Source organism: Theropithecus gelada, unplaced genomic scaffold, assembly GCF_003255815.1.
Source record: "Theropithecus gelada isolate Dixy unplaced genomic scaffold, Tgel_1.0 HiC_scaffold_15884, whole genome shotgun sequence".
Taxonomy (NCBI): Eukaryota; Metazoa; Chordata; class Mammalia; order Primates; family Cercopithecidae; genus Theropithecus; species Theropithecus gelada.
This window is the reverse complement of record NW_020257641.1, coordinates 3,388,296-3,402,914: the sequence shown is the minus strand read 5'-3', so window position 1 is coordinate 3,402,914 and position 14,619 is coordinate 3,388,296.

Here is a 14,619-nt window from a genome sequence, read left to right as displayed (position 1 = left end):
TTGGCCAGGCTGGTCTCAAACTCCCGACCTCAAGTGATCCACTCGCCTCAGCCTCCCCAAGTGCTGGGATTACAGGTGTGAGCCACTGCATCCGGCCCCAGGTACAGTATTAGACACTGAAAACAGATTGATTAAAGCAGATACTGCTCCTGCCTTCCTAGGACTTACAATGCCATGGGAGCTGGAAGATATTCATCAAGTAATCTCACAAATACATGTATTGCGACAGATAATAATGCATAACATGAAGAGGGCATAGAGGGACCTACGCCAGCCAGGAGGGGAAGAAAGGCTTCCCTAAGGAAGTGATGAGATCAGCAGAGAGAGCAAGAGTCAATGAGGCAAAGAGATTGGGGTTAGGGTAGGTGTGTCCAACACAGCAAGCGACCTTTGCAAAGGCCCTGAGGGAGGAAGAAGCATGGTGCCTCCGGGCCCTGAAAGCAGGCCAGTGGGAGAGAACACAGCAGTGGGGCAAGTGAGAGGAGGGGATACAGAGAGGTGGGGGGGCCAGAGTGCTCAGGGTCCACTGAGCTGTGGTGTGTGTGGAGCAAGGGTCTCTGTGCAAGGATAGTATTAGGATTTATGTTTCAAGATTATTCCAGCTTCTGGGTAGAGAATGGATGGTGGAGGCAAGATGGAGCAAGAAGGCTGGTGGGGAGGCCTTTGAGCTTGTCTAGGCAAGAGACAATGGTGGCTTGGACTAGGGCAGATTTCTTAGTCTCGGCACTGCTGACATGGGGTGCTGGACACTTCTTTGTTGCGAGGGGCTGCCCTGAGCATTGCAAGATGTTTAACAGCATCCCTGGCCCCTACCCACTAGATACCAGTATAATCCCCACCCCAAATTGTGACAACTGAAAATGTCTCCAGACATTATTGGAAGTCCTCTGACGGACAGCATTGATCCCTGTTAGAACCCTGGACTAGGAGGGGGTGGCAAAATGGAGAGAAGTGGATGGCTGGAGAGAAGCAAATTAAGTGGGCAGTGAACAGGTATTGGCCATTGAGTGTGTGGGAGTGGGAGAGAAGGTGCTGAGGGCGACTCTGTGCTGCAGGATGGATGTGGGTGCCCCTCGCTGCCATGGAGAATGGCAGAAGACAGTCCAGGCTAGAGTGAGCATTGGGAAACTGGTCATATCTGTGCTCTGTGGTGAACTAGCAAGATCTCAGGCATGTTGTTTTCTCCTACTTGGTTTCAGTTTTCTCACCCTCAAAAGACAATGTCCGTGCTTGATCTAGAAGAGCAGATGCAAAGGGGCCACTCTCCTTCCTGCACCTGAGGCAGACATAGCTAATCAATTACAGCTCTCTGAGCCTGGAGTCTTCTCCCCACAGTGCTTCAGGACAGCTAGCAGTGGAGGCAGGGTGTCAGAGAGAAAACCTATTTGCCGTCCCTGAACTTGAAATTCATTTCAAGCCCTTCCAACTCACCACAGCATTGACATTTTCTTGATGACAATCAAAGTGTGCTTGATAAATTCTGAGCAACAGTGTGCAGACCAGGAGCCTCCCCAACCATCAGGCCAGTCCCATTCCTGCCATGTCATCCACCCCAAGGAGAGCACTTCCTGCATGCCTGTTGTTGCAAATACACAAACGGGGCTTTGAAAGTCTCCAGTGACAGACTCCTAGAGGCCTCAGGGCTACCCCATCCTCAGGGTCCTTGCTGCTGTCTTTCCCCTCTTGCTTGATGTGTCTCTGAGATTTGCCTGTCTGCCTCAGTCTCTGGGTGACTGAATCCCCCTTCACCTCATCCATGCATTCTCTGTCACTGTCCCCAGGCAGCTCATAACAGAGTGGAAGTAGGTATTTTATTGCTTTTTCACTTTCATTCAAAAGCACTTTATGCTTCCTGTTAATGCTTTAAAAAGCAGATGCATGAAATGTGAATTTTTAAATATTTGTCTTCCTTCCAATTCCAATGATGTAACGAATCCACCATTTGAATAACCTTATACTACTGTGGTGGGTTAAGCTGTGTCTCCCAAAGATATGTAGGGTCTTTGCAAAAGTAACCAAATTAATATGAGTTCACATTGGATGTGGGTGGGTTCTAATCCAATGATTGGTGTCCTTATAAGATGAGAGAAATTTGGACACAAACACAGAGGCAAACACTCTGTGACAACAGAGTCAGAGGTTGGAATGGTGAGTCTGCAAGCCAAGGACCCCAGGGATTGCCTGCAGCCATCAGAAGCCAGGAGAGAGGCATGGAACATACTCATCTTCATAAGCCCCAGAAGTATAATAACAGTGATATAATAATATTATTATAGTAATCATATAATAAGATAATCAAATAATGATAATATGATGATTATTGCTGTTTTATAGCATTATTAACCTTGCTGACACCTTGATTGCAGACTTCCACCCCACAGAGTCTATGAGAGAATACATTTGTGTTGTTTTAATTCACTTAGTTGGTGATAATTTGTTACAGTAGCCCTGAGAAACGAATACAATGTCCAACCCCAATTCCCTGGAAATTAGGCTGCCACTTATGTTTGTGGTATGCGTGGATTTCTTCCTCTCCAATTCGTGACTCACAATGGAGAAGCAGGTTTCCCTACCACTCACCTCCTTGCCCCTGGGCCACCTGTGTGGGAGACTCACAGGCTCTGAACTAGGACTGTGCCTCCCAGAGCTTGGTCCCTGTGCCAGCCAGTCTCCAGGATGGCCTGCAGTGACCCCTGCCTCCTGGAATGCATGCACATGTGTAGGGTCCAGCCAGCCTCATACCTGCCTGTCTCACCTCACTCACCCCACCCAAATCCCAGCCGTGCTGGGTCCTGTCTTTATTTAAAAGATTGGTATTTTGTCACCATGGATGTTTTCACATTCATTTTCAGTTTTCAAAATATTACTTGTTTTCACCATGGAGGTTTTTGGCACCCCTTTACATTTTGCACCCAAGCAAGTGCCTCACTTAGTTCTGGCCCTGGTCCCTTCTCACATTGCAACAGGGCTGACCTAGCTGACAAATGGAATCATAATTGTGACTTATGAGGCTGGGTCACAGAAGCCGTTTCAGCTTTCTCCTTGGTCTCTTGCCTCGCCCACTCCAGCAGAAGCTGGTTGCCTGTCAGTGAGGACACTGAGAGCAGCCCTGTGGGGAGGCTGACAGGCTGAGGAACTGAGGCCTCCTGCCAAAAGCCAGCACCTGTGTGCCAGGCCTGTGAGTGAGCACATCTCCCAGCCCCAGGAAGCCTAGTCCACAGGTGAATGTAACTTCTGAGACACCCCTAGCCAGAACCGCCATCCGGGTTGCTCCCCAAATCCTGATCCACAGAAGCTAAAAGAGATAATAAATGATTATTGTCACTTTAAGCCACTAAGTTTTGGAGTGGTTTCTTTTACAGCATTATTAACTAATACAATTCCCTTCTTCAGTGTCTATATTATCCTTCCCCTGCTCCCCCTGGCTAGCTCCTATTGGCTCTTTGGATTGTCTCATTTCATAGAGCACCACTTCCAGGAAGCCTTCCTGAATGCCCCCAGCTGTGTCAAGTGTCCTTTACACTTTACTCTCCAGCTGCACGGAACTACCTTTTGTTCCTAGGCTGGACCTTGCTCTCATTCACGTCTGAGTCTCTGTCTCCACTGCTGTCTCTCCCTGGAATGTTGCCTCTCTTTGCCTCTCATTCTGTCAGACTCAGCTCAGGCGTCACCTCTTCCAGGGAGGAGTCCTTCTCTGATTCCCTGGCTGGGTTGGGCATCCTCCTGTGTGCCTCTTTAGCACCCTGTGCAAACCTTTATCAGGTTACATTATGGTTCCATGACACTGCCTTCCTGCAGGGCTGCGTGTTCCTGGAGGATGGGAGCTGTGTCTTATCATTCTGCTGCCCACCATATGATAGTGAATGAAAGACACGATGTGCTGGGGACTCATATGAGAAGAAGAGGTTGGGATCTCTGCAGCAGAGATCCCTAAACCTGGTGGAGCATCAGAACCAGGCGCTGAACTTATAGAAAGTAGAGATCATGGTCTGGGAGACAGACATCTGCCTCCAAGGACAGACACCACATCCACAACCCTAAATTCCAGCTAAGTTTGGCACCTTGAAAGAAGGGACAGCCACAAAGGGATGATAAAGTGAGAGTGCAAACACAGCACCCAGAGGGGCCAGGGGGTGATGTAACTTACTGATGCTGGAGGAATGGACCAGGGAGGGGCTGTGGCAGACTAAAGAAAAAAGGCCCTGCTAGCTCCCAGCTCACAGATCACCTCTTCAAGAAGGTGTTCACAGACCCCAGACTCCACTGGGTCTCTCTGTTAGGGGCTTACTTAACACCAAGCACCTCTCCCTTGAAGCACTTCTTGTCACTGTAATTAACTAATTTCTTTCTTTTTTCTGTTTTAGAAATAGGGTCTCATAGGACAATGGCTCAGTACAACCTCAAACTTCTTGGCTCAAGCGACCCTCTCGCCTCAGCCCCCCAGTAGTTGGGACCACCGGCACACCACCATGCCTAGCTGGGACTATGGGCACACCACTATGCCTGGCTAATTAAATTTTTTTTTTTTTTTTTTTTTTTAGAGATGGGGTCTTGCTCTGTTGCCCAGGCTGATCTCGAACTCCTGGGCTCAAGCAATCCTCCTGCCTCAGCCTTCCAAAGTGTTGGGATTACAGGCGTGAGTCACTGCACCTGGCCTCGTAATGATCTAATTTCTTGTATGGTTTATTTATCAGGGTCTGCCTTTCTGACAGGCTGTCGGCTCCTCAAGGGTTGGGACGGTGCCTGTGTTCCCGGCACCTGCCCGTGCCTGGCGATTTGAAGTTCAATTGCTACATGTTGAAGGAATAGATCATGCGTGAGAAACCATCGATAATTGCAAGCTACAACCATCGAATCTGCTGGGTTCGTCCATGGAATAAGTGAGATAATTATGTGTGAAAATGAATGAATGTTGTACTTGTTATAAAATAAGATCATGGGCTGGAGACATAACGAATCAATGGCATCAGCTGCCCGAGTGGGCGGAACTTAGGTTCTTTCTACAAGAGAAGTTCCCTAGGAGTTCCATCAGTAGCTCCTGAGCACACCAGAGGTCTGGCCTGTAGATGAGATTGTTCCTTATCTCCCCAGCTTCAGCAACACAGAAGAGACGGGAGTCGACCTTGCCAGCTTCTCTAGCACCGACCACGTCCCGAATGCTCACTTCACTTCTTCACCTTGCTTCACTTCACTTACAGGCACGGGAAGAGAAGCCTAGAGAGGATGGATTACCTGTCCAGGTGCCTCCCACTGCAGAGTGGGCGTGTCTTAGGAGCTTCTCTTCTCCAGCCCGGTGCGGCCTCATGTCATCCATACGACCCACCGGCAGAGGGCAGGGCCCGCGAGTGGGGCCAGCCTCCTGGTGACTCTCGCTTCCTCTTTTCCAGCGGACACTACCAGAGGGCGAAGGTCCGACTCTGGCCAACGGCCCAGAATTTCTGGCCCGGTTTTGCCTGAGGAAGCCAATTGTGCAGGAGGTCAGGATCCCGGTAGGGTGAGAGTGGGAAAGTTAACATTCCCAAGAGACTCCAAGCAACAGGATTTCCTGACTTGGGACTATTACCTTTCTCACATTACATGGCCAGATTTACTTCCTGCTATTATTAAAAGTATGAAAAAGATGAAGATATTTGTTTAATGGAAACAAGGGCAAGAGTTTGCCTAACTCTGGACTTCGAGGAGGTGGTAGGATCTTGGTGCTAACGGCAGTTGGAGGGCTGGGAGGGGACACTAACCCTGGCTCTACCTGCCTTTGTCATCAGCTGAAGCAAGTAACTCCACAATCTCGGAGCTTCAGTTTCCTTTTCTGTAAAAGGCGGGGAGGGTGGGTGGTAAGTGCAATGCTGAATCAGACCTCACAGAGCTGCTAGGTGGACATGTGAGGTAAAAGAGGGGACATGCTTTGCAACCGGAAGAGTGCCCTTTGTATTTTCCTCATCAGTTTGATCTCCTCCAATTATCCAGCACCTCCATCTGACTTCTCAGCTGAGAGGTCCTCAGAGTTCCTGTGGCCTCCAGGAGAAAGGTCCCCCTCCCCGGCTGAGGCCAGGCTGACGGCAGGCTGCACGGCCAGCCTTCCACAGTCACATGGAGGATAGAGAAAAGGAAGAGCTGGAGGCTTCTAGCAAGCTGCCGAGCTGTGTCCTCCAGCTGTGCCCAGCTCCCTGGAGGTCGCGCCGGAGCACGTGGTGGTGGCTATGTAGGAAGGCCCCTTTCATGCCGCCCCATCCTGTCTTTGGGATCTGCTTTTTACTGCCACAGCCTATGTGCTCCTGATTCTTCTCTCAAGCCCTGGATGGAAACTGGTCCCTGAACCCTGGCTCAGCTTCCTTGGAGGAGCTACTTAACCATTCAGTCCTCTCTGCAGTTAGCTATTAAGGTTGTCCTGCGATCTGAAGCAGAGTCCCCGCAAAGGGTGCAGGGTAGAGCACCCACAGAGGAGCCTCCAAAGCACTTTCCACGAGGTGGGTGGCTTCTCTTCCCCAGGCGACCCAGGAAGGAGAGGAGGGCTGATGAGTGGGTGGGCCGGGTGAGCCCAGGGCCCAGCTTCCTCCCTCTGGTCTACAACTAGCCTCTGAATCCAGTGTTCCGCACGACTCTAAGTTGGTCTTGGGACCAAATCTGTGACCTCTTTGGCTGCAAGTATGAGAAGCCCTATTTAGTGCTAAAACAAAATTTTCACTTCTCCTTTTTGGCCTCTTAGAGTCTATCAGCTGAGAGGAAATGAATTCACTAGTGTTTTGGCAAGAATTTATTTCATTTATTGCAATAGCCTCTGTTTACATTTCGAAACCATGCAGACAAGTGTGTGTGAGAGAATATATTCTGTCCATGGATAATGCCTGGGACTCTGATGAATTCTCTGGCAGGCCCCCTTGCTGGGCACCAGTTTTGTCACCATCCAATAAAGTCTTAATATAAACCTGGCTCTCAGGCTTGAGCTATCTTAACACATTTTGCCAAGCATGTATTATGATAAGCCCATTTTGCAGATAAGAAAAGAGAGGCACTGAGGGTTATTGTAACTGCTCAGGACAAAGAGATAGGAGAGCACAAGTTAGGTCTGGGGGACCCCAAAGCCCATGTTTCCGCCCATATTCTTCCCTGCCCCGTGAGAGATAATCTGCTAATCGTGTCTCTGTGGCTGGGGACTGGGAACTCCTGGACAGCGAAGTGTCAACTACCAGCCACATGTTAACATTTCCTGAACAGCCACAATGCTTTTGTATCCATTGCCTCATTTAATCCCCCAAGAATTCAATTAGTTGCCCTGTTTTACAGAGAAACAAATCAGTCCTCAGAGAGGTTGAGCAACTTGCCCAAGGTCACAGGTTTAGGAAGAGGCAGGACAGGGATCAGAATCCAAGTCTGCCTGTCCCCAGATCCCCACTGGCCTCTTTGCAGTGTGTGGGCTTCCCAAGGTCAGAGATAAAGAGGGCACACGTAGCTAGCCTGAGCCATAATATCCCTCAATCCTGCCTTTCTTCCCCACTCACGGCATGGTGGGTATGAAAGAGTAAAATGAAAACCCTGATTGTTTGCCCCAGAGCTGGTCCTACACCTGGGATGACTAATCAGTCTCCACACAGGATACACTTAGGGTCTCTGGAATGAAGGAGAATGTGGACAGAAAAATGGGGCTTTTAAAAAACCTCAACTGAAAGTAATTTTTAAAGCGCCAAATATTTCAAACTCAATCCAATACACAGGTTTATTACACAGAGGGCCAAAATATCCTAAACAGGCATTATTTTGCAACGAGAAGAAATCAGAGCAAATCCAGCCATCATTACTCCCAGGAGCTAAGAATGTAATTGTCTAATGTGACTTATAATCAGCTAAGGTCTGGTCTTGATGCTTTAGCCCACCAAATGGCTTCTCCTGTCTCCAGGGGACAATAATCCCTGCGGAATTCTCCTTAGCACAGATGGGTTTCTGCACAGATAACGGGTTTTATTGCTTGAAAGCATTTTGCGTTCTGTACTGCTGTTCCCAAGAAAGAGCTGGAACTGTCCTGCTTTGCATCTGTCTCTTCTTATTCCAGATACCTCCGGAGCAGCTCAGAATCAAATGCCTTGGGTTGGGGACAAGTCGAGGCAGAATGCAGAAAGAAGCACTTTGTGCCAGGCAGAGATTCTCCACCCTTCCTGTTGTGTGATTCGGAGCACGTCACTCCTCATTCTCAGCCTTGGCTTCCTCTTCTGGAAAATGGGAAGAGATTGGTTCATTCAGATGGCTTGGGAGTTGAGAGACCTAGCAGAGTGCCTGGCACACAATAGTTACGCCGTAGCCCCTGTTCTTAATCAACAGCTTGACTGAAGCAGGGCCAGGGAGAAGCATGACTTTGTGCCCTTGGATGGTTGCTTGGTCAGCTAAGTGCTCCTTGTCGAGCATCCCTTTGATCAAGCCACTTCCCTTCTCAAAAGCGCTCATTGGCTTCCTGGCTCCCCTGAATGCAATCCAGATTCTTGAACCTGGCCATCGAGGCCTTCATTTCCCAAAATGTCTTTTCAGCCAACTTTTCCACTATCCAAAGAGCCACTTAATAAATATTTCAAGAAAGAGAAAATACAATGAATCTAGCATTATGTGGCTGAAAATCTTGGCCCTGTTCCCAAGAAGCTCGTAAGCTAATTGGGAGCAGGAAGATACCAAAAGAAAAGGAACCTGGCATTGTTTCCTAACTTATTTTATATTTTAATTAAGGGACCACCAATTCGGGCCTAGAGCTCTAGTTCCAATGCTGCCCCACGTTTGGAGGGCCTGCTCCAATGTGACACTTGGAGAATGCCACTTAAGTTAAACCACAGGCCAGGCACAGTGGTTCACATCTACAATCCCAGCACTTTGGGAAGCCGAGTTGGGAGGATTGCTTGAGCCCAGGAGTTTGAGACCAGCCTGGGCAACATAGCAAGACCCTGTCTCTAAAAAAAATACCTAAAAATCGGCCACATGGTGGCATATGCTTGTAGTCCCAGTCAGTTGGGAGGCTGAGGTGGGAGGATGGCTTGAGTCCAGGAGTTCAAGACTGCAGTAAGCTAGGATTGCACCATTGCACTCCAGTCTGGGCAACAGAGCAAGATCCTGTCTCAAAAAAAAAAAAAATGTTAAGCCCCAGGTGGGTGCTGTGAGTTGCTGACCATACCTCCCAGGCCAGGTGGGTGTGGCAGTCTCATGAGGAAGCCCCCAATCAGAATGATGACTGTACCCACTTCTGTTTTCTCCATCGGTACCCCACGCTTGGCCAACAATCGTAGAGAATGTCAGAAATGGGCATTCGAGGGTGTGTTTTCTTTTTGGTGAAAATAGTTGCCTGTTAACCAGCATGATGACATGAGAAATAAGCTTCCATTTGGTGAAAGTCAAGGTACTCAAGGCCTGTGTGATTTAGAGACACTTTGCAGGGCTGCAAGAACTGTGTAGGAACCCAGGGAGGCCTGAAGCCTCTGCCCTGTGGCTTTGCTGCCCGGAGCTTGATCCCTGTCGGTCCTGGGTGCAGTCCTTCACCTGGGAGGACTTCCATTTGCCTAATGTTGAGTAAGAGGCCTGTGAGGACAAAGAAGTCCTGCCAGGAACATTGTATTTGTTGCAGATAAGCACATGCAAGCGGGTAGGAGCTCCTCAAAGGGCAGAGCGCCCAGATTCCACCAGTGGCACTCAGGAATTTATACAGCCATGTGGGGCTCCTCTTGAATGAATGCTTGGTTTCTAAATGTCTCCATGTGGCAGAATTTGGAGAGATTGCTTCCATTCTCATGTGGTTGTGAGGTTTGGAGAAGGAGCTAGCCCTCACTCACTTCAAACTCTGACAGGAGCTACACTCATCTACCGAAACCAAAAGCAGCCTAAGAGTCGTGCACGACTGCAATTTTTTTTTTCTTTTTGAGTCGGAGTCTCACTCTGTTGCCCAGGCTGGAGTGCAATGGCATGATCTCAGCTCACTGCAACCTCCACCTCCCGGGTTCAAGCGATGCTCCTGCCACAGCCTCTCAAGTAGATGGGATTACAGGCACCCACCACCATGCCTGGCTAGTTTTTGTATTTTTAGTAGAGACGGGGTTTCGCCATGTTCACCAGGCTGGTCTCAAACTCCTGACCTCAGGTGATCTGCCCACCTCAGCCTCCCAAAGTGCTGGGATTACAGGCGTGAGCCACTGTACCTGGCCACCAGTCCATTTTTAACAGAGCCCTTTATTAATAGTCATTTGCAGGGCATACCTAGGCTAGTGTGTCCTGGACTCTGAGGTGAATGCATCCATGACCTTGGATGTAAGAAATGTCACATCGATTTATCTAATCCATTATATCTGTTTTGAGACCTTCTCCCCACTGACACAGCTGGGCAAACATGACAATGTCAGTCATCCACTGATGCTCCCTCCCTCCCTGCCAAAGCCCTAAGGCATATTAGGAAGCCCTGCTGCATAGTGGGCAGCGGTGTCCCCTCTCTGGGCATGTGTGGCAGGCATCTTTGGGGTAAGGTTTGCCAGCCTGGCCTCTTGCCCAGCTCAGCTTTGCCCTTGCTGTGGAGGGCATCTCCTGCTGTTGGCCACGATTCCTTGGCACCAGCCAGCTAGAGGGACCTCATGCAGGCTATGGGGCCTCCTTGGTTGGACTCATGAGTCCCAGGTACCAAGGTGGTCTTTTCCACCACAGGTTGGGCCACTTGCGTGGCTATGGATTTGGAAGTCCCAGGTCCCTTGGCCCATCCTGTTAGATTTCTCTCCTCCTTCCTCATCAGCCTCATGGAGCTGAGCTACACCTGTTTCTCTCTATAGATCTCTCTCTCATTTGGTTTACCAAAGCCTCCACTTCTTGTCTCTTCAGGATTTCATGGTTGAGTTATTCTTTTTGGCTCCCAAAACCCTAAAGCCCTTAAACCCACAGGCTGTTAGAGGCTAGAGTATGGGACTCAGATGCCCAGCTGCCCCAGACAGCAATTCATTAACAGTGAAAAGGCTAAGATGGGAATTTGTCTCAGAAAATCACCCATTACATATGAATCTTTATTGAACTTTCACAGCAAAGTCCCAAGAAGATGCTAGTATCGTCATCCCCCCCATTTAACAGACAGAAAAATGGCCTTAGAAGAATTAACCAATTGTCACATGGCTAGTGAGTAGAGCAATGTCAGCTCTGCTTCCAGGTTCAGTCTGGATCGCCCATTATGTAGGGGTTCTTAGAGTGAGGCCTGATTCCTTCTGAGCCTCAGTTTTCCCAGCTGCAGAGTGGCAGGTTCTAGCTACCAGAAGGCAGACTAAACTCACGAAGCCCAGGCCTGCCCGATCAGCATCTCCCTCGGGCAGTCAGCTCTGGCCTACAGGTGTTTGACACACTTATGCTTAGTCATAGGCCCTGGGTGTATGAAAAAGTGATCCTGATCAACGGGCACCTTAGCTTGGGGCTCTGTCAGTCATAAATGAGCCGACAGCTCACCTGTCTCAAAGGTGGCAACTTGAAGAACTCTACCTCTGGGATATCAAAGCTGGCAAATGACCCTGGGAAACAGCTAGACAGCAGCACAACAGAAGCGGCTCCCGCGGCAGATGGGCACGTTCCCCAGGTCCCATCCTTCATCAGTGTGTGTCATTTTTATTGCAGCTTCTGCCTCCCCAGCACAGAGGGACCTTCCCAGAGAGGATGTCTTACGCCTCACCTGATCTTGTTCTGAGAAGAGGAGACTAGAAGAGAAGCTTTCAACTCCCCAAAGACAGCTGGGTTTGTTTCATTTCATCTCCCAGCCTGTTTTTCTGCTGTCCTCCTGAAGAATATTTAATCTCACAGTTAAAACCACCAAAAGTGACTTTTTTTCCCCCTCAACTGCTCAGTAACACATGACCGTGCAAATTCGTTTGGCCCCAGCACCACAAGTCATAAAAGGCATCTAGAGGGCGGCGTGAGTCAATTTCCATCAGGTCTTTGGACAGCGACCTAACCATGGCTTGTCAGTTTCCCCAGGCAGCCCCAATCCCCCAGTGGGGACATCTGGAGCCAGGGATTGACAAGTGGATTGCAGGGCTGGGCCCTGCCTCCCACCCTGTTCAGTTCCAGCCCAGCCACAGTGGCCGCCAATGAGGACACGCACTGTCTTTCTGCACATTCCCACGTACACACCCCCCCCGCGGCCCCCTCTCCATTCATTCCTGCATTTCCGGCAGTGTGAATTCTGACAGCTCGGGCTGTGTCAGCCTCTCCGGTGCATTCCTCACCGCACCACCTCACTGCTTCTGAGCCTGCTGGCCGCACTCCCCACCCTACCTACCAAGCCGAAGGTGCAAGGACCCTCTTGATCCCCACTGTGTCTTTGTCCCAGGGCCACAGCAAAACAGCACCACCCTCCCCCACACACACCCTCTTGCCTAATTTACTGGACTTTTAAACACATTTATTTACTGTGGTATCTACACCACACCAAACATCTGGAGAGAAACCGGGGGACAATCCACCAGGAATTTAAATGTGTTTTCTGTCCTGTAACTTTGAAAACTGAACCAGGAAAACCTGACACCTTTAGCCAGTCGCCTTGTGGTGAGTAGACTTAAGCCAATATATCAACTGTAAAGGTTGTCCCTCTTTGCCCTCTCTCTATCCATGAAACTCATTCACCAAACAGCCCGGAAATACTTCTTTCGTCTCCTCTCAGAGGTATGTGAAGCCAACCTGAATCAACAACACAGTTGTTCAAGCAGCCTCACTGAGAACCAAGGCATTTCAGAGCTGGAAAGATGCTAGGGTCTGGGGTCTTATCTTCCACATTTCTCTGCCTTGCTATAACCTATCCAGTCACCTTCTTTGCCCTTGCCAGACCTCATCGCTTACAGTACCACTATTGAAGGAGCATGACGTCTGTGACTTTTCTTTTCTTTCTTTCTTTTTTTTTTTTTTTTTTTTTTGAGATGGAGTCTCACTCTGTCTCCAGGCTGGAGTGCAATGGTGTGATCTTGGCTCACCGCAACCCACCTTCCCTTCCTGGATTCAAGTGATTCTCTTGCCTCAGCCTTCCCAGTAGCTGGGACTACAGGCATGCGCCACCACGCCCAGTTAATTTTTGTATTTTTAGTAGAGATGAGGTTTCACTATGTTGGCCAGGCTGGTCTCAAACTCCTGACCTCATGATCTGCCTGCCTCGGCCTCCCAAAGTGCTGGGATGACAGGCGTGAGTCACCGCGCCCGGCCACATCTGTGACTTTTCTAAAGCTTCAAGATGATGTCACCCATAGGCGGAAAGGCCCACTCATTTCATGCATCTGCAGTCACTCTTCTGACCAGGTGCGGCTCCCTTTTGTCCTACCAAAGAGAAAGCCAGTCTAAATTAATGGGAAACTAGAGAATTAGGTCGTTTTTCAAGATGAAATTGTTGGTAGCTTAAGGAATGAGCTACTTGAATTCCACGCTAAAAAAGTGTAACTCCTGAGGAGCGAGCTTTTCTTTTTTCCTTCCGTAATGTCAGGCACCAAGGTAGGTTCAGAAACACAGAGCAGCACCTACCCCTTCCTCAAGCAGCTCGGGGTCCAGTGCAGTTGGCCCTCATTTAACAAATAATCACACCCATGTGTGAAAGGCCCAGTGGGGAAACAGCGCAGGGAGCCCCAGGCAGAGCTGATTCAGGCCTGGAGAGGCACATGAGCCACATGTTCAGGGTCCACAGGCCTAGTGGAGTGATACTAGAGTTTGCAAGGTGGTAAGCCTCTCTCCTGGCCGATGCTCACTCATAGGACCCCATTCCTAACCAGGCTTTTCCTCTCTCTCTCGTAAGTGTTCCAGGAGCATTCCTACCCCTGCGTCTTTGCTGAAGCTCCTCTTGCCTGGGATACCCTCTGTCCTCTCTTTCTGCCCACACACATCCTGCCAGGCCTTCAGACAGGGCCAGCCTCATGGGCATAGGACCTGAGCAGTCTCACAGGGCCCTATGCACACAAGGGCCCCGAGCTTGGTTGAGTGCTCTGATCTTGCCATCTTGAAACTCTTTAATAATTTCATCTTTGATCTTGTGTTTTGGGAGTGAAATCCAATGGGATAATGGGGCCTGCAAAGGAGAAGAGGAGATCTGCACAAACCCATTCCCGGCTGCTGCATCCACCTTCAGCGTCTGTGATGCCCCTGAGCACAGAACTCCAGGGAGCCCACAATGCAGGAGAGTTCAGCGACGTTCACTGAGTACTAGAGAAGTGAGTCACTCCTGCAGCTGATCATGGGGGGCGCTGGCAACGGTGAAAGGTCTCGCTCTCCATTCCAACCAGAATTTGCTCCCAGAGCAGACGGAAGGCCGTGGCGTTCTGAGAGACGCACACGATGAAGGAGCTCTGTCATATCCTCTCTTCCTTGCATTGCTTCCCGGTGTGAGCAACCACTTGTGCTGGAAATGATGACAAGGAAGGACGGGGAAAGACAGGGCCACCCGCAGTTCCTCTTCCTTGACGTCTTTCCTTTCTCATCAGCGAGCTGAGGTGGAGAGCGTTGGTAGAATGTGAGCATAACAAGAAGTGAAATAAAAACAGTCGAGTTAGTATTCTACCGTTTCCACTGTTCTGGTGAGAACAAAACACATATGCTGTATATGCTTTGAAATACAAATTGTGTAATTTTAGTGATTCTGCATAGGATTTAAATGTTTTTATA